General features: G+C 45.5%; 1 pseudogene; it reads right to left on the bottom strand.

Moving 5' to 3' along the window:
- LOC147706817 (uncharacterized) overlaps nt 1–14,663 on the bottom strand; it is a 45,464-nt pseudogene extending 30,801 nt beyond the window's left edge.
- Between the last annotated feature and the right edge of the window lie 5,473 nt (nt 14,664–20,136).

Here is a 20,136-nt window from a genome sequence, read left to right on the forward strand (position 1 = left end):
AATGATGCTAACACCCTCAAATCTTGATTTCCGTCTCGAACCCGCAGACTCCATTTTGTAAACGGCATCCATCTTATGACTTGCCCTCATATAGTCAATTGATTAAAACCGAGTTTGATCTGAAAGGACACGTCCACCGTAGCTGACTTCCCCATGACCTGGCCGAGCTGACTCCACTGCCTCCAGCCAAGCCTGTTTGGGCAGCTCCTCACCCAGTGGCCGAGCCAGATATCATCAAGGCACAACATGTCATAAACCATTCACTACATACAGACCCTGTTTTCCATACACACACACACCTGTCCATGATTCTTGTTTATGACCCGTTTTATGATGGGAGGGTGCTCGACCTTATTGGCATTTCATCGATATCTGATGGGAGTTCTGGATCTGGCGGGTTAATCCATCACCAACTGGACATCTGAAATATGTGCTGACCAGCATGACTTCGCTCTTTGTATTATTGTGGAAATATTTGTATTGCCATATCATAAACTTAAGAATTCTTGCCTGCAGCTGTTATTTATGTATAAAAGGAGAAGTCTGGTTCTGTAAAAACGAACAGTCTCCTGAGAACTTACGGCCCATGCTGTCGTACTTCTAGGACCCATGTTACTTGGTTGCAGCCAATAAAACTCGATCTTTGACTTCAACTAGAAGACTCTGTGTTTCTGTAGTCCAGAACAGGAAGAAACTAGAGGTCTTCGCGTGTGGTCCCCTGGCACCACCGGGTCTCTAAAAACCCGGCACCTCACGGTCTGGTCTGTAAGGCGACTTCCCGGGCTCCGGTTTCCCATGCAAAAGAAGACCAACAGAGAGGGAGCCGTTAGTTCCAATGTCGTCTGGGGGATTGCACCTCGGGGCCGGGTGTAGTGAGATTGGGGATCACCGGTGACAACGTGCATCTATCTGAAGTTAGTGGTGTGAGTCAGGTTTACAGACAGTGAGGAATAAACGCGGGGTAATGGAAACGATAGGAAGGGAAAGTCGAGGGAGAACGAACATGGGGCTATTTATGCTAATCACACACGCTTGCTTCCCACCCAAGCCGCCATACGCCGCCGTACCTGGGACAGCCACACTCCCAATCCTTCGTACTCCTTCGCTGAAATCTACAACCCGCTCTCCGACGCCGCTCCTCGCCTTCTCCTCCGGGGTGATGTCACACGCCACAAACAACACTTCCTGTGGTTTATCCAATCCGGCGTTGCTGATGTTTACAGAAGGAGTGTTCTTCTCCTCAGTGAACGCCCAATTAAAGGCGCTGTGTTCCTCTTCCTCAAGTTCGTCCTGTCCTGGATCCCAGGGGTCCATCTGCAATGAAGGAGGGATTACGTGGTCAGTTCCGGGTTTCCACCACTCCTCGTTTCCGCTTAGTCTCACCTCGTTACACTCCTCCCCCCCTGGATTCTCCCGATCGGGGAGAGCTGGCATACGGGAGAGAAAATCTGCGTTCCCATTTTCCCTCCCTTTCCTGTGCACTACTGTAAAGGCAAAGGGTTGAAGAAACAGAAACCACCGCAGTATCCTGGCATTCTGTGTCCTGTTCTTTTGCATCCACTGTAAAGGGGCATGATCAGAGTAGAGTGTGAATGCCCTCCCCTCCAGGTAATACCGCAATTTATCAACAGCCCAACGAATGGCTAGGCACTCTTTCTCTACAGTGGGATATTTCTGTTCACGTGGATGGAGTTTACGGCTTATGTATAGTATTGGATGTTCTGCTGTGTCTTCCCCTATTTGTGAAAGAACTGCCCCTATTCCCGTATCTGAAGCATCTGTAGCTAAAGAAAAGGGTTTTTCGAAATCAGGAGGTATAAGCACAGGGCTCGTGGTAATGGCTTTCTTCAATAGGAGGAAGGCGTTTCTGGCTTCTTGGGAAGGAGGTTGAGGTAGGGTGTTTTTGACATTCTTCTGCAATAGGTTAGTTAGTGGTGTGGCTATGTCGGCGAAGTTCTTTATAAAACGCCGATAGTAGCCCATAAGGCCTAGAAATGCCCTTAGATCCCTTTTTGTAGAGGGAAAAGGCGTCTCAGTGATGGCTTTTATTTTCTCTTCTTGGGGTGCAATTACACCTTCCCCTAGCATGAACCCGAGATATTTCACCTTTGGGAATGCTGCTCGAGATTTCTTGGCATTTACATGAAGTCGGGCATCCCTCAAAGAGGCCATTACTTTTGTTAGGTGTTCTAAGTGGTCTTTCCATGAGTGACTGAAGATGACGATGTCATCAAGATAAACAGAACTGTAACTGGTATGAGGAGCCAATACCTTATTCATAAGTCTCTGGAACGTGGCAGGTGCCCCATGGAGTCCGAAGGGAAGGACATTGAATTCATATAGTCCTTCCTCTGTGGCAAAAGCTGTTTTGTGGCGGTCCTCCTCCCTTAGGAGTACCTGCCAATACCCTTTTGTTAAATCCAGAGTCGTTATATATTTGGCTTCCCCTATTCGTTCTATCAGCTCATCTACCCTGGGTATGGGGAATGCATCAAAGGTGGAAACAGCATTTAATGCCCTGAAGTCCATACAAAAACGGGTAGACCCGTCAGGCTTGGGTACCATGACTATGGGGGATGACCAGTTGCTCTTTGATGGTCTGATAACACCAAGATCTAGCATGCTAGCGACTTCCTTTCTTACGTCTGCCCTTTTTGCGGCTGGGATGCGATATGCTCTTTGTTTCACTATACTCCCTTTGGCTGTATGAATCGTATGTTCTGCCAAGTGGGTACATCCAGGCGTGTCTGAGAACAGGGGAGAAAAAGGGCAAAGAACCTTAATTAATTCCTGTTTCTCCGAAGCGGTTAGCTCTGGATTGACTGGTAGGTGTTCTAAGGTTGATTTCGAACTATCTTCAGGTAGGACCAGATTGGATGTTCGTGGGACTGGGCCTATCTACCTCTTCAGGAGGTTTATGTGGAAGGTTTGTTTACGATTGGGCGACATTTGTAACCTATAGGTGGTACTGTCGAATCTCTCTAGTACTTGGTAAGGTCCCTTCCATTCACTCCTAAACTTTTGTGTAGAGGAAGGGAGCAATACTAGGGCCCAGTCTCCTTTTTCCAGGGACCTCCATCTTTTACCCTTATCGTAGTATCGCTTTTGGTGGATTTGGGCCGACTTCAGGTTCGAATAGGCTAAATCTCTCAGCTTGCCCAATCTGGACCTTAACTGCTGGGTGTAGTCGAGTAGGGAGCGTTGTTCATTTGCCTCTTCTCTTTCCCATGCCTCTCTGGTTATTTCGAGAAGGGATCTCGGTTGCCGGCCATACAAAAGCTCAAAGGGGGAATATCCGAGGCTACTCTGGACCTGTGCTCTTACTACATACAGAGCTAACGGGAGCATTTTGTCCCAGTCCTTGTTTTCTGAACTCAACAGTTTTTTAAGGGTGGTTTTTAATGTCCTATTGTATCTTTCCACTAAACCAACCGTTTGTGGGTGGTAAGCAGAAGTGCGGATGTGTTGGAGATCCAGTGTTTTGCATACCTCCGTCATCATACTTGAAACAAAGGGTGTCCCTTGATCCGTTAGGATTTCTCGGGGAAACTCCACTCTTGAAAATAGTTCTACTAGCTTCTCTGCTACATTCTTGGTGGTTGGGGTGCTCAGAGGAAAGGCCTCGGGGAATCTGGTAGAATAGTCCACCACCACTAAGGCATAGGTGTGACCCCTGGAGGTGCGAGGTAGAGGCCCTATAAGATCCATCCCCACGCGTTCCCATAGATTGCCGATAACGGGCAAAGGTTGTGACGGCACCGACGGGGGTTTGGTGAGATTTTTCCTCTGACACATCTCACATTGATGGCAATAGGCCTCTGTCTCTTTATATATACCTGGCCAGTAAAACAGAAGCAGTATGTTTTGGGTGGTTTTTTCTGCCCCGCTATGTCCTGCTGTTAAGTGAGTGTGTGCGTAGAACAATATCTGTTCTCTGAATTCTTTTGGCACTACCAGTTGTCTAGGAGCTCCCTCCTTTCCTTCCCGATATAGTAGATCATTATCAATACTAAAGCGGGGGTATCTTTGAGATGAGGCAGTTGTTTGTGCAATGTGGGCACCTCCCAAGCATTCAAAAGGGTAGGGTCGTTAGATTGTGCAAATTTGAACCCCCTGTCTATGACCCATGGTTCAGCGGTCAAGTAAGCCTCAGCAGGACGACTGTCTAACTCCCTTTTAAATAAGGACAGGAAATGAAGATTGTCTACCCCTAGGATCAGTTCTTCGGGCAGTGACCCCACCACCCCATCTCTCACTGAGCAAGGTTCCCTTCCTATCGGGTGTATAGTGATGCGTGCGATGGGATAAGTCTTAATGTCCCCATGGACACACCTGATGTGCACTACGCCCTCCTGACCTATCTGAGAGGGATACAGTAGTTTTTCTCGTATAACGGATTGTCTGCACCCCGAATCTAAGAGAGCTTTAACAGGGGCGTGGTTCACCCGTACCCTTACATAAAAAGAAGGTCCCATTTCTGCGGTGTACATCACGGTTTTGGGTATATATCCAACTTCCAAGGGTTCCTCAACAGGTCTTTTACGGGGGCACAACCGTGCTATATGGCCCCACTCCCCGCATTCAAAGCACTGGGGCCCCTTCATTGGGGTTACATCCGGTCGGAAGGGCCGTGTTTTCAGGGGTTCATAGACGGCCTTTTTTTTCTCTATCTTAGTGGAAGGGGCTGGTATCTTTGAGGTTTTTTCCGACTCCCACGGAAAAGACCGAGGTGCTGCCCTTGTATAGTTGGCCGCCATCTCAATTGCCTGAGCTGCAGTCAGTTCTGGATGTTGCCTCAACCACCTTTGAGTACCATAAGGTAATGCCTCCAGGAACTGCTCAAGGATTATACTTGTCATTACGTCTTCTTTGCTCCTGGTTTCAGGTTTTAACCATTTTTCCGCCGCCATCTTAAGACGTAAATACAAAGTTTTCGGGTTTTCCCCGGTTACACCCTTTTCGTTCCGAAACCTGAGCCTATAGGCTTCTGCATCCATCCCCAGGTGATCTAATATCACCTCCTTGATCTCCGTGTATGTGGAGGTACCCGCATGGTTTGCGACTTGGTAAGCTGTCTGTGCTTCACCAGTTAGCAAGGGTGCGAGAAAGAAGGGCCACTTTTCTTCTGGCCACCCACAAGCGCGGGCCGCTCTCTCAAAATTGACCAGGAAGGCGTCCGGGTCTTCACCTATGACATACTTCTGTCTCTTTATATATACCTGGCCAGTAAAACAGAAGCAGTATGTTTTGGGTGGTTTTTTCTGCCCCGCTATGTCCTGCTGTTAAGTGAGTGTGTGCGTAGAACAATATCTGTTCTCTGAATTCTTTTGGCACTACCAGTTGTCTAGGAGCTCCCTCCTTTCCTTCCCGATATAGTAGATCATTATCAATACTAAAGCGGGGGTATCTTTGAGATGAGGCAGTTGTTTGTACAATGTGGGCACCTCCCAAGCATTCAAAAGGGTAGGGTCGTTAGATTGTGCAAATTTGAACCCCCTGTCTATGACCCATGGTTCAGCGGTCAAGTAAGCCTCAGCAGGACGACTGTCTAACTCCCTTTTAAATAAGGACAGGAAATGAAGATTGTCTACCCCTAGGATCAGTTCTTCGGGCAGTGACCCCACCACCCCATCTCTCACTGAGCAAGGTTCCCTTCCTATCGGGTGTATAGTGATGCGTGCGATGGGATAAGTCTTAATGTCCCCATGGACACACCTGATGTGCACTACGCCCTCCTGACCTATCTGAGAGGGATACAGTAGTTTTTCTCGTATAACGGATTGTCTGCACCCCGAATCTAAGAGAGCTTTAACAGGGGCGTGGTTCACCCGTACCCTTACATAAAAAGAAGGTCCCATTTCTGCGGTGTACATCACGGTTTTGGGTATATATCCAACTTCCAAGGGTTCCTCAACAGGTCTTTTACGGGGGCACAACCGTGCTATATGGCCCCACTCCCCGCATTCAAAGCACTGGGGCCCCTTCATTGGGGTTACATCCGGTCGGAAGGTCCGTGTTTTCAGGGGTTCATAGACGGCCTTTTTTTTCTCTATCTTAGTGGAAGGGGCTGGTATCTTTGAGGTTTTTTCCGACTCCCACGGAAAAGACCGAGGTGCTGCCCTTGTATAGTTGGCCGCCATCTCAATTGCCTGAGCTGCAGTCAGTTCTGGATGTTGCCTCAACCACCTTTGAGTACCATAAGGTAATGCCTCCAGGAACTGCTCAAGGATTATACTTGTCATTACGTCTTCTTTGCTCCTGGTTTCAGGTTTTAACCATTTTTCCGCCGCCATCTTAAGACGTAAATACAAAGTTTTCGGGTTTTCCCCGGTTACACCCTTTTCGTTCCGAAACCTGAGCCTATAGGCTTCTGCATCCATCCCCAGGTGATCTAATATCACCTCCTTGATCTCCGTGTATGTGGAGGTACCCGCATGGTTTGCGACTTGGTAAGCTGTCTGTGCTTCACCAGTTAGCAAGGGTGCGAGAAAGAAGGGCCACTTTTCTTCTGGCCACCCACAAGCGCGGGCCGCTCTCTCAAAATTGACCAGGAAGGCGTCCGGGTCTTCACCTATGACATACTTCTGTAAGGCTACTCCTGAAGGATGGGGTCCGGCAGTCCTTCGACCCAGTGAAACTGCGGTCCCCGGGGTCTGGACTACCTTTTGCAGATTGTCCATTTGTTGAGTCATTGTGGAGCGGTGTGCCAAAGTGGATCCATGCCAGTCATACCAAGAGGGTGACAGAAGAAGAAGCAACTGAGGCTGAAGGTTGTGCAGCTGAGGGGTCTCCAGACGTGGGTCCTGAAATAGCTGATGACGAACAACCGAGCACCAGTCAAGATGAGTGGGTCCCAGCAGACGATCTGACTCTTGATCCAACAAGAACCAGAAGATGCACCTACTTAGATAGAGAGTGAGATAGTGAGGACGAGATAGGAATAGAAGGAGATAATCAGATAATCGAAATCCATGTCAAATCTGATGAGGAGGCAGGACAGATAGGGACAGGGCAGGTTATCGACACACCTCCAAGAACTCCAGAGACTGAAAAGGGACAGTTAGAAACTAGGGCTGAAGTTCATGCGGAAGAAAATCACGGGATCGAAGTGCATGAACAGGATCAGATAGAAATAGACAAATGTGTTCAGGAAACAGAATTTGAAACGAACGAAAGTCAAAATCAGCATACACCTGAACGAGGCCAGCTTAGAAACCAGGCAGAAGAAACTGAAGTAAGACCTGGGACTAGTCAGACAGGAAGGGAAGAAGAAAGCGTTGAAATAATTGTGCCACAACTGAACGAAAATAAAAGAGCACGTGAGGAAAGCCAGATCTCGGTGCCAGTTAAAAGATTTAAAAAGAAGAAAAGTGAACCAAGATTCATAAAAAGACTGAAACTAAGATTGAAAACGGTAGAGGTAAAGCTAGAAGACAGGAAAAGGGCCTCCAGTGAAAAGGAGAAGACTGGAGCCAAGCCTAAAAGAAGAAGTAGCAGAATTAAAAGACAAAACGAAAAGTATCGGAGTCCCGAATGGACTTACCTAGTGCTAGAGGAATTTGAAGATCTCGAGATAAGTGACGAGAGTGATGAAGAACTGATTGCTGAGCAGGATTCCGAAGAAGAAGACCCAACCTGAAAGTTAACCTGCGTAAGCCACCTGTGTAAAGTTACAAAGAGGGGTTGGAAAACTTCTTTTAAGCCTCAATGTCTGATTCAAATGTGAATGGAAGACCTAGACAGAATTGCTGTAAAACATGCTGTAAAATATGTTTGTGTAGTGTAGAAATAGTACTAATATTATGGATAGGACTAACAATCTCAATACCGTTCATGATAAGTAAGGACTCTAACCTGTATCCTACTAAACTAGTGACAAAAGACTCAGAAATTCTGCCGACAGAAGAGACACCACGAAGTGTAGAAAGACGCGAGAAAACATCTAGTCTTAGACAGACAAAAATGGACGTAGATGCATCAGATGAGGGAGGACTACATTACCACAGAATCAAAAACAGAACACATTTAAATGTATTTGCAAACCTTTTAGTACACTATGTAGAAGCCATGGAAATAGAAGACTGCTATGTCTGTATGAAGCTACCCACTTCTGTAGCTGAAGGTGTGACCTATCACCATTTACCCCTAACCTATGGAATTTCCTGTAGTATTTTAGCAAGCTTATTTTATAGAGGAACTTTACAGTATTATTATTCTAACTCTGACGTAATATTTTCTGAACTTCCTATTCGAGGAAATCTGAATATTGTACATACCAAGAGTGATGTGACTCGTTATATGGGAGAATACTTTCTGACTATAGGTGAAATAGATTTAGGTGAAGCACACAGAGATAACTTGACCTGTTCATTACATGAACAAGAGAAAATGTTTCTGAATATGGCAGAGAAAAGAAGGGAAAGTTTCCAAAGAAAGGCCAATGATAAAAGACAGAAAACTCCTAAATGAGCAGAAAACATGGAAAGCACCTCAAATGGTGAAGAAAACCCTGCACTGTTATTGGACTTCGAAAGAAAAGGGAAACTTTGTCTTTATAGAGAAAAGACCAGGTATTCTAATAATATATTCATCAGTTCCAGTGAATGCGAACACAATTACAAGGAGGAGGTTGGGGTTTCAAAAATGGGTCAGAACCTGTGTTTCCCGGAATTTATTATATATGTGGAAACAAGGCTTATTTCAAATTGCCGGATCACTGGTATGGAAGCTGCTATTTTGGCATTGTCTTCCCGAAAATATACCATGTGAATGACGCCGCTGGAAGCAATGAAAATACTAATGGTTTAGTGCGTAGTAGAAGAGAAAGTGTAGGAGAATTATAGGTGAAATTATAGGTGATATATTTAGTGCATCGATACCTGGAGTGGGAGTGGTTCTGAATACACACCGAATTTACAAATTGTCTACAGTGGTGGATCGGTTATCTACTAACACTGCTGCTGGTTTCCTGCTGGTCAATACTGAAATGGTTGCGATCAGATCAATGGTTTTACAAAATAGACTTGCTCTTGATACCTTATTGGCAAAAGAGGGCGGAGTCTGTAGAATGTTGAAAGCGCAACATTGTTGCACTTACATTCCTGATAAGAGTGTTGAAATTAAGAAATATGTAAGAAACATAACTAATTTGGAAAAGGAACTCAAACCACTGGAGGTTGACAGTGCCTGGAAGAGACTGACGGATGGTCTCTCCTCAGTAGGTAGTTGGTTTTCTAACATAGGTAAAAGTCTTGTGAGTAAAATACTGATGCCAATAGCAGGAATAAGTTTAATTGTGGTAATAATAATAATTTTCTGTAAATGTCAAAAATGCAAAAAGAAGTATGCTGTGAATAAGAGAGGAGTGAAACGGAATGTTGATGAGCTTTAATTGGAAGAGCTGAATAATCAGATCTATAAAAAAATGAAGAATTACCATCCTAATAAGGATGCAGAAAAAAGGCTCAACAAAAAGTTTGTAGAAATTGAAATGGGTGAAATGTGAAAGAGAAAGTTGGCATCTGGTTCCATTAATAGTGATGATAGTAAATATCATCAAAGAGGGGATTGATGGAGCAAGGATTCGCATGTTACGCGACTTGCTTGTACTCATGGAATGGAATGGAATGGAAGCGATATTTATAAAGCGCGACTGTCGCTTCGGAAGAAGCATCCTGGCGCTGACTGGAAGGTGAGTGGAGGGGAAGGAATTTGGGAGGGACTAGATGGTATCGCGCACATACTCATCTGATAAGCTAGAAAACCATGTTTTCAGTTGTTTCCTGAATGTATATTCCTTTGTCAGGAATCTCAGATGCTGGGGCATGGCGTTCCATGCTTTGGAGGATAGGTGGGTGAGAGTTTTTCCCCCTTTGGTTTTTAGGTTGAACTTTCCTATTGTAAGAAGGTTGTTGTTGGAGGATCTCAGGGACCTGTGTGGGTTATAGTGGCGATAACGTTTACCTAGGTACTTGGGACCAATCTGGTTGAAAGCCCGGAAAGCCACGGTTAGGATCTTGAACAGGATCCTTTTGTGCAAAGGTAACCAGTGGAGGGTTCTCAGGGCGGAGGAGGCTGAAGATCTTCTGGGGAGTTTGAGCACTAGCCTCGCCGCCGAGTGCTGGACGCTCTGGAGTTTTTTGAGTGTGGTTTTCTTCACACCTGCCAGGAGGCCATTGCAGTAGTCTATACGCGAAAGGATTAGTGCCACTGTGACCGTCTTTCTTGCTTCAATTGGAAGGAAATCAAAAATTTTTTTGAGGGACTTGATGATTCCGAAGCAGCATCCTGCGACTGTCCTGACATCATGGTCAAAGGACAAGTCAGTGTCAAAGGTGACTCCTAGGTTTCTTGCAGTGGTTACGGTCTGTGGGGGGGCTGTAGAGTCCTTTGGCCACCAAAGGTGGGGATGGAAGTTGACGTTTCTCCCTATGGGGAGGATTTCTGTCTTCCCTGTATTACATTTGAGGTGGTTGGTTTCCATCCACAGGAAGACATCCTTCAGGCAGTTGGTTAAATTTTGTTCAGCAGTCGTGGTGTTCTCTTCTAGCGGGACTATGAGTTGGGTATCGTCGGCGTAGGATGTAACAGTGATACCGTAAGATTCGATCAGGGAGATGAGAGGTATGAGGTAGACGTTAAAAAGCAAAGGGCTTAGGATAGAGCCCTGTGGGACTCCTGATCCAATCTTTTTCTTTGTGGAGTTGAAGGGTCCTAGTTTCACAGATTGTGTTCTTTCGGAAAGGAAGGATATTATCCAGTCCAATGCCCTGTCGGCTATGCCAATGTCCTTAAGTCTGTCTAGGAGTATTTGGTGGGAGATTGTGTCGAACGCTGCCGTGAGGTCCAACAAAATCAGTACGGCGTTTTTCCTTTGATCTTGGAGGGTTTTTATGGAGTCGGTCAACTCGATCAGGGCTGTTTCTGTGGAGTGCTGGGGACGGAATCCAGATTGTTGGGGGTGGAGGATATTATTTGCTTCCAGGTGGGCTTTGAGTTCCCTGTAGACTATTTGTTCTGTGATCTTGCCCAGGACTGGGAGGAGGGAAATAGGGCGGAGGTTGGTCAGATCGGAAGGGGGTTTGTTAGGTTTTTTCGTCAAAGGTTTGACGGTGCCGTGTTTCCATGCACTAGGTACGATACCAGTACTGAGGGAAGTATTCACTATTTCGTTGATAACAGGATTGACGGTATCAATCAGCTGATGTAGGATGCTCGGAGGACAGGAATCCGTGGGAGAGCCTGATTTGCAAGCTAAAATGACTTCCTTGGATTGTGCAAGAGTGACCTGAGAAAAGGTCCTTAGATGAGCTGAGGTATTATCTGTTGGTTCCTCTCTCGCTGGTGGCTGGGATCGTTGGTAGGTGGGGAAGTTCTTCTGGATCAAATTGATTTTCTCTTCAAAGAAATCTGCAATTTTGTCGCAGAGATCTTGAGAGGGGGGTATTTCAGACTGTAGGGCTGCGGGATGGGTAAAGGATCGCACTATTGCAAACAAAGTTTTTTGCTTTTGTTTTGCGTCATTTATAGTTCTGGTGTAGAAGTCTTTTTTGGCGTTTTTTATAATAGAGTGATAGCTTTTCCTAAGTAGGATGTAGGAGTTTCTGTCTGCGGTGTCATAGGTTTTTCGCCAATTGCGTTCTCCTTTTTTGCAGAGCAAGTGTGCCTTTGCTACTTCTGGAGTGAACCAAGGAGCGTTTGTTTTGGTTTTAGATTTAGTACCATTTCTCTTGGTGCGTTTGGGTGGGGCACGGATTTTAATTTCGTGGGATATCCAGTTGTGGAAGAATTGTGAGTCTTGTTCTACGTCGCCCGACATGGTGGGGTTTTGGGTCTCAAAGATGGGATTGAGCTTGAAGGTTTCTTCTACCTTTTTCCAGTTGACCTGGTTCTCTGGGGGAGCGCAAGGTTTGGTTGTGTTTATATGCTGCGGGGTTTTGATGAGGAATGGGATAAGATTGTGGTCGGTCCAGATTTGTGGGACTGGGGTGTGGGTTTCTAAAGAGGGGAGGTTGGTACATGAACCTCGAATAAACATTAACGTCATAACAAACACGTTTGTCTTATTAATATTGCACTTTTAAACTACACGCGGGTGTCCCAGTGATGCTTGCCTATGTGTTTGCTAATCCTAACTACGCTTGCATATTAAATGGTCGCTGCTATGCGGGATTCATGTCTGCGCATGCGTCGGTCATAACCATGTGATGTGACGCACTCGCAGTTCTGGAGGGAACTTTTCGCTAATGCGCAGTACAGCTAAAATGGCCGCTTTGTTTCTAACATGCTCCTCGCTTGCCACCGCTGCTTTTGCTCAGCTGTTTCGTTCTGCTTAACTCCTAATGCTATAGATATTATAAAGTAAGGGATGTAGTATAGCCAATCATGGTATACAGTGAATTCATTTTTTCTGTGTTTCTAAATTGTTTTTGCTTACTTTTCATGTATCGATCTTTGGGGGCTTGGGAGCGATGCGCCACTCTATCTTTGAAGCCCGTGTGGTACTAATCCCGTGATGAAGAAAAAGCGAGTCTTGCAGTAGTGGAACTCAGCCAGCTGGCTGCCGAAGCTGAGATGCTCCTGGGAACCTGAACTCCAACCCAGCGAGAAGAGACTGATTCGCTCCTGAAAATGTTACATTGTGATGTTTTATTCTGTACGCTATTGTTTTCTGAATTTCTATGCCATGGGAACTGGAATGTAAGGGGTGGGTTCGAAAACTGAATATTTATTATGAGAAAGTTCATATTATAGGTGGTGTCATGACCTAACCGCCTCTCTTGTCCAATCCGAAGTTGGGGATCCTTTCACTTGCAACATTGGTGGGTGGTACACTGACCCGAAAACAGTATAACTAGCCTAGGTTTAGCTAGAGAAATTGTCCGACTTGTCCGACTAGCTGACCTGTCACTGACCCTACGAACTCTATAGATGATTGATACAGAGAGCTGCAGAGCACTCTGTCCGTAATTTCCACAAACTTAGTCTGGGGTGGAGAAACCTTAAGTGCTGGCGAAGCACTTTGCTGGGAGATTCGAGAACCCAATCGGGGTTATTGGCAGATTCCTTGCAGAGAGGGCGTAGCGCAGGCGTTGCATCCGAAGCTGCAGGTGTTGGTCGTACCCTTTGATGAGCCCAGTCCTGATCCAAATCCTGGGGTTATCCTGTCCTGACTGTCCATGAGCTGTACCTGCTCGCCTACTGGCATCCTAAGTCCTTGAGGGTCCTTTCCCGCCTTTCCCAACTGACCCGTGGCCAGGGTTAGTCTTCTTTCCGTCCTAGGTAAATACAATAATATATGTGGGTGTTTGTCTACCTAAATCTTTTCTCTCCTATTTTTCTGAATAAAGCAAACTTGCCTATGTGATTTTCTCTGGCATTTGACTCTCAGGTAGAGTATTATTCCAGCATGTTCCATATTTTCTCCCTAGCTTTACTTAAACACTGAACTGTTTGCTTATCTAGTATGTTCCACTCTTACCCTCCCTATAGAAAATAAGTGCATCTTGGAAAGTATCGGTTTTTCCTTCTAAATCAATTAGCACATTCAAATTCAGCATTTCTTAGTATGTTCCCTTTTCTTTACCACCCTTAGTGACGTTGTGAAAGTCGGTTAGACTAAATAGTGGGTTCCTTATTTTCCCTCCCTTTATTCTTCAAATTCTTAGATGATTCTTACTTTGATTCATAGTTACACAATATTTCTGATCCTAGTTATTGATAGTCTGATCTGTGTAAATTTCATTCTCATGGCATATGACGAAATTGATGATTAGATAAAGCTTTGAAAACTTCTTGTGTTTGCGGTTATTACAAAATATAAACAGTTTTATAAATATACATGGTATTTTGTTTAGTGTTATCTTCCTACCCCTGCTAGCTCCTGATCTATCGTGATCATAGGTACCTGTGACAAGGATTTGGTAAGTCAGGTACACGGAAATAAATAGGAAAGAACAAGAATGGCTGATAGTAGTGTGCAGGTTACCTGATTAATTAAATTAGTGATAAATATGTTATGGGCCCAAGTGTGCACATATTGGTAAAATAAGAGTCAGGTGACCTGCGCGCTCTATCACCATGGTGGTATGTCTGTACCATCCATTTTTTGCATCACAAAATGTGATTAGCACTGCCACTGCTGGGCCGCCACGCATCTCTGGAGTTTCATCAATGGAAACAGAGATCTTTACATCACCTTGGAGTAACTCTGAAATATATTCAATATCTGCAAGGAACACCTCTGGTAGGTATTTGTCATACATTTGTGTTGCTTTTGGTAATATTTTGCATGCTGGTGCACACTTGCGGAACAGATTCCCAATCGGTCCATCGGCTTGGTGTAAGCTGGTTCCAGATTGCACTAGGGCACGTACAAATTCATGTGCCACATTCTTTTCTTCTTCACGTTTCCTTTTGTAGAGTGTCATTGTCTCAGCAAGAGACATCTGGCATAGGCTGTCACTATTAGGTGGTTCTTTCAATTTCAAGTGGGTCTTGGTGACAAGATGTTCAACAATTCGGCTTGCAGTCTTCCCAGTTACTATTGGGACAGTCACTCTGCAAAGCCTGAAAATTAACATCTTTTGCCCACGCACTTCTTCAACCATGAAATCTTTGTTTTTCAGCACATAATCTTCTGCCGTCTTTATTCTGCGGGGCATGTTGTTCTGCGCAAACTAGATCAATAAAAAAAACACTTAGAAACCGGTTGCGTACTATTGAGAAAATAATGATGCCACTTAACAGGCGGCCAACCAATTGGTGAAATTGAAGAACACATATTTGCGGCATAGCATAAGAATCCATTTTATGCTTTTAAAAAACAATTGGTTCTGGATGTATCTTGTAATGTGTTCTTACCTTTATTGTTTTTGGGTACTGCTAGAACGTATCACATGTTCCTCTGGACAGTAACTTCATGCTTATACCAAAGATACCAGGATATCAGTAGAGTTTTCTCAGTGAACTAAAATCCCTTCTCTGTCACTCAGTGGTGGCTAGTGATGTTTGAAAGTAATGGGGTGTAACATTCATCTTTGACTTTCAATGAATGCGCAAAGTGAGTGACACCAACTGATCGAAGGGATTTTGAAGATGAAGGATATTGTCTCCACATTCGCTAGGCATACAGATGTATGCAGACGGACTTTACATTATTATCGTTAATCGTTAACTCACAACATAATTCAGAAGTTGTGGGGTCTTACTGTTTCTTTTCATTTTATACAATTGCTACAGCACTAGCAAGTTTTTTTTCAGATTTGTGCTTTTTGTTTGTCAGACAATGATGATGGAGTCCAACGGAGTACCCAGATCATAGTGACTAGTGGCAGAGGCTACGTCATGAAATCATTGTGTGTGCACTACGATGAAGCAATCGGTCTATAAGCCTCGTGGGAGCAGTTCACACTGAAATACACCAAATGCTGCTTTAATTACAAAAAAAGCTGTGCCTTTCAATTCATACACGCATGGGTTAGTGCCCTCTATTACTAGAAAAATATCACCATTTCTTTTGAGATGGGCAGAGGTGCAACTAGAGCCAAATTTTGAGGAGGTTGTGGGTAATAAAAAGTTCGGGGGTGGTAATTCTTCCAGCAATCTGCAGAGTGAAGATGCAGGGTCAGAAGAGGTTGTAACGCAACTGGTGCTCTTGTAAAGCGCTCTGATACACTACCCCCTAAAAATGTAATAATAATACATGCCAGATTTTCATGATAGCTATATAGCAAAAATTCACACCAATTATAACTGGAACTACTTAACATGGTCAGTAGAGTACAGAAAATCTGGCACTGATTTGTTACTCCTGGGCCTGCCTTGGGTTAGAAGAACTTGCTGAGGCTCTCCCTCCATTTAACCATAAAAAACCAAGAAGGTACCGTAGCATGCCCTGCAGGCGCTTGAGCCCCAAACAGTGCCAGAAAGCATCACTGCGGGACAGAGCAACCCATGTCAGCACTTCTGCTTACAAGGGCCGACCAGATCCATGTGGTCCTCCAGTCCCCTCCTACACATCATACCCTGCACTTTTCTAAAGTGTAGAAATGAATTACATGCATTTCTTCGTGTTTGTTTTAATTTTAAGCAGCAGAGCAGCCTTGTTATTAAGCATTAGAGTGGTCCACTCTTCCTGGCTCTGTAAGGCCATCTGTTTTACTTCCAGTGTTTTTGTGCATTTTAATTTCAAAAGCCAAACCGGACAAACTGAGTGAATTGACCCATGCATCCACGAAAGGCTGTAGACAGACAGAACGAGTGCACCAAGAAACTTGTACTCTTAAACAAGATACTTCAGCTGAGGCAGAGGCACAACTAGAGCCAAAGTTCAGAGGTGGGGGGGGCTAGAAAACATTTCGGGGGAGGAGGGGAGCTAATTCTTCAAGCAATGGGCAGAGTGAAGATGCTGGGGCTCTACGAAGGGGTGAAAGAATAACAAGGCCTTGTTAACTAAATGGTCTTTTAAGGACCTGGGAAGTACTTGGTGCGGCTGCAGTAAGACGGACGCCAGACCACAGCAGCTCCCCTCCCACCTGCGTGAGCCAGGCAGGGCAGCCTGGTGTTGCTCTGGCCCTAGGGGAGTCCAATGTCAGAAGAGGTTGTAACGCAACTGGTGCTCATGTAAAGCGCTCTGATACCTCCGGCTCTTGTTGGCGCTATATAAAACACTCCCCCCTAAAGATTTTATAATACTACATGCCAGATTTTCACGATAGCTATGTAGCAAAAAAATCACACACCAATTATAAATGGAACATACTGGGGTGCCAGAAAGCATCACTGTGGCACAGAGCAACCCATGTCAGCACTCCTGCTTACAAGAGGCGACCAGATCCATGTGGTCCTCCAGTCCCCACCTACACATCATACCCTGCACTTTTCTAAAGTGTAGAAATGAATTACATGCATTTCTTCGTGTTTGTTTTAATTTTAAGCAGCAGAGCAGCCTTGTTATTAAGCATTAGAGTGGTCCACTCTTCCTGGCTCTGTAAGGCCATCTGTTTTACTTCCAGTGTTTTTGTGCATTTTAATTTCAAAACCAAACAGGACATACTGAGTGAAATGACCCATGCATCCACGAAAGGTTGTAGACAGACAGATCGAGTGCACCAAGGAACTCGTACTCTTAAACAAGATAGTTCAGCTGAGGGAGAGGCGCAACTAGAGCCAAAGTTCGGGGGGGGGGCTAAGAAAACATTTCGGGGAGTGGGGGCTAATTCTTCAAGCAATCGGCAGAGTGGAGCTGCAGGGGCTCTAAGAAGGGGTGAGAAAACAACAAGACCTCACTAACAAGCAAATGGTTTTCTAAAGACCTGGGAAGTACTCGGGTGTGGCTGTGTGTGTGCCTGGGAAGCTGTCTCATCACAGGCTAACACACAATGGGGGAGGGGTGGGCTGAAGCCCTTTGAGTTGCGCGCCTGATCAATGGCCCTTGGAATTGCTGTGTAGATATTTCATTCTACCCAAGCCTGGCACACTCTTTCTGAAATGCTACATTTTTCTCCTTCTGGAAACGGAGTGAGTAGGTCCAGCAGTTACACAGTACTCACTAAAGACCGAGACACCTATGGTGCAGAGGGACAGAGTAGGCAAATTACCTAACCTCCAGCGTGCCTAATAATGAGTAACACTTGATTCTCGAATGCCCTTAGGCCAATTTCATACTAAGACACAAATAGGCCAACCCTTCACACACACAGAACTTACCTGCTGGGTGTTGGAGCATTGGCAGTCATCGTCAACCAATGTGCCTCCCCGAAATTAATGGGGGTGACTCACGTTTGGAGCTGCTTCCTTCTCTGGCCGAAATTGCAGCTTGGTTTGTAACGCTTTGGCTCCATCAAGTGGCCAAGTGGTGCAACAACGATGATTTTCATCCAGTAGGGTACTGTCGGGCAGAGTCGGTTTTAAACGATTTCCGGACAGCCTAATTATAATCTGTGCAGCACAGGGACAGTCAACGAGCAGCCAAGTGTTTGAAAAGGAGAAGTCTCACACAATCTTTCATTGTCAAAAATCACAAAAAGGCATTGCAATACATGTCCAATAAAATCACAAGAATAAGACAGTTTCTCAGAAATGATGGACCGAGGGGTCACCTGCCCATCATCAGACTCAGCAGGTTACACAATTATTAAATAGCAGGCCAATCCGGAGAGGCCAACACTGCATGACTCCGGCATAGTGTAAGATGGCGGGGATCTTGCTACCCATGTGTCCTCTGATTGTGACATTTGGGACTTTTCAAAGTAATGTAATGCACTAGAAAGGCCATCTCCTTATTAGCGCAATTGTTAATACCACCACCACCCCGACACGTCCCCGCCAAATCAGCTACCAACAGACACGGACAGATCCAAAACAGTTCCCTAACAGGGTTAAAGGGATCGGGAGGTCACAAACGAGGGAAATGAGATCGGAGAAAACACGACAACCTGTGGAAAGTAAAAAAGCCCAAAGAAACACAAGAAAGATGACTATGGAACCCAAAATGACAGCGGGAATAGGGCCAGTTTTAAATCCCAGGGAAAGGTTGGTATCGGCACCAACCCCTGAGCTAAAATCAGATCCCAGAAGGAAATCCGGACTCCTGAAATTTTTTTACCTGAAGGACCCAATGGCGGCGATTTAAGCACAGACTACGGAGGCCTGTAAGTTACCAAGCCCTATCGCGCCATCAAATGCACCCTCTCCACGGACTAATAACCTGCAGAACATGTCACGCAGTGACAGAGGGTGTGTATCCCCTACACTGTGTTTGGGTTCCTTTCGTCAAGGCAAACAAGAGTTGGTCATGGCCCAGGTGCACGGTCCCAACACTTCTTCAGCCTCAAATGAAATTGAGGGAGGCGGAGCCAAAAAGGATACTGCAGATAATTGTATTGAGATGGTCCACAGACGAAGCCAGGATAAAAGTGAAATAATCACGGAGCTACCAGAAAATAGCGACCATGGAACAGCGAGCAAGGGGGAGAAGGAGGTCAACACAGACTCTAAATATCAATCCATCTTACCCGGGCAAGAAGGAGACCCATGGTTAAAGCCTCTCTTCCTATCAAACGACTCTCAACTCGAGGAACTCTCAGAGAGAATCACAAAGTACATAGACTCACAAGGAAGAGTGCCACGACTAAATCACGGTTTTGATGACCGACATCTGAGCCCGGGCATGCTGGTCTCAACTCCGCGCGGCCCAGAGACGAAAAGAGACCAACAAAAAAGATGCATAAATAACAGCATCACTAAGCAGGCTAACCAACTACTCCTCTCCCATACTGACCCAATCACAATTTCATCAGGGAGCTCGTTGGACTCAGAGCCTAAGGACTTAAGTAGAATCCTAAATGTCGAGCCCGCCACGTCATGGACCCAATCTTTGTTAGGCACCCTAGAGCAAGCAATAAGGGTGCTGAATTACCAATCTAACAAAATGGAAGTCCAGATCGACCTTATTACTTTGGTGGCAGGGCACATTTCGAGTATAAACGCAAAACTGGACTCCCTTTCATTGCTCTTGACAACTCAGGGGAATTCAGAGCCAAAAACCAGCGGGAAGAATCTACAACGAAACTGCGGATGTGAAAGTATCATAGAAAAGCTGGCTCCGATTCATGACCGCATCTTCTGCTGTCGCTCCGGCTCTGCTGCAGACACGCAAGCCATTGCTGACGCAGTCACCTACCAGCTTGGATTCCACAGCATTGAGCTCGGCGAGCCACCTTTGGTGCACACCGCTGCCAACCTCTTCAAGGAGATGTGCTACAGGTACCAGGAGGAGCTCATGGCAGGGATTCTCGTAGCTGGCTGGGACTCCAGGAAGGGAGGCCAGGTTTATAGTGTTCCCATGGGTGGAATGATGGTGCGTCAACCCCTTTCCATTGGTGGCTCCGGCAGTTCCTACATCTATGGTTTTGTGGACTCCTCTTACAAGGCAGGAATGACAAAAGAAGAGTGCTTAAAGTTTACTGCCAACGCTGTTGCTTTGGCAATGGAACGAGATGGCTCCAGTGGTGGCGTGATTCGTTTGGCTGCGATTACAGAAGCAGGAGTCGAACGCAAAGTCATCCTTGGCAACGATTTGCCTCGTTTCAATATTGATTGAGAGACTGTCTCCCCTAGCTTTCCAAATTTGTT

Source organism: Lissotriton vulgaris, chromosome 6 (assembly GCF_964263255.1).
Source record: "Lissotriton vulgaris chromosome 6, aLisVul1.2, whole genome shotgun sequence".
NCBI classification, from domain to species: Eukaryota; Metazoa; Chordata; class Amphibia; order Caudata; family Salamandridae; genus Lissotriton; species Lissotriton vulgaris.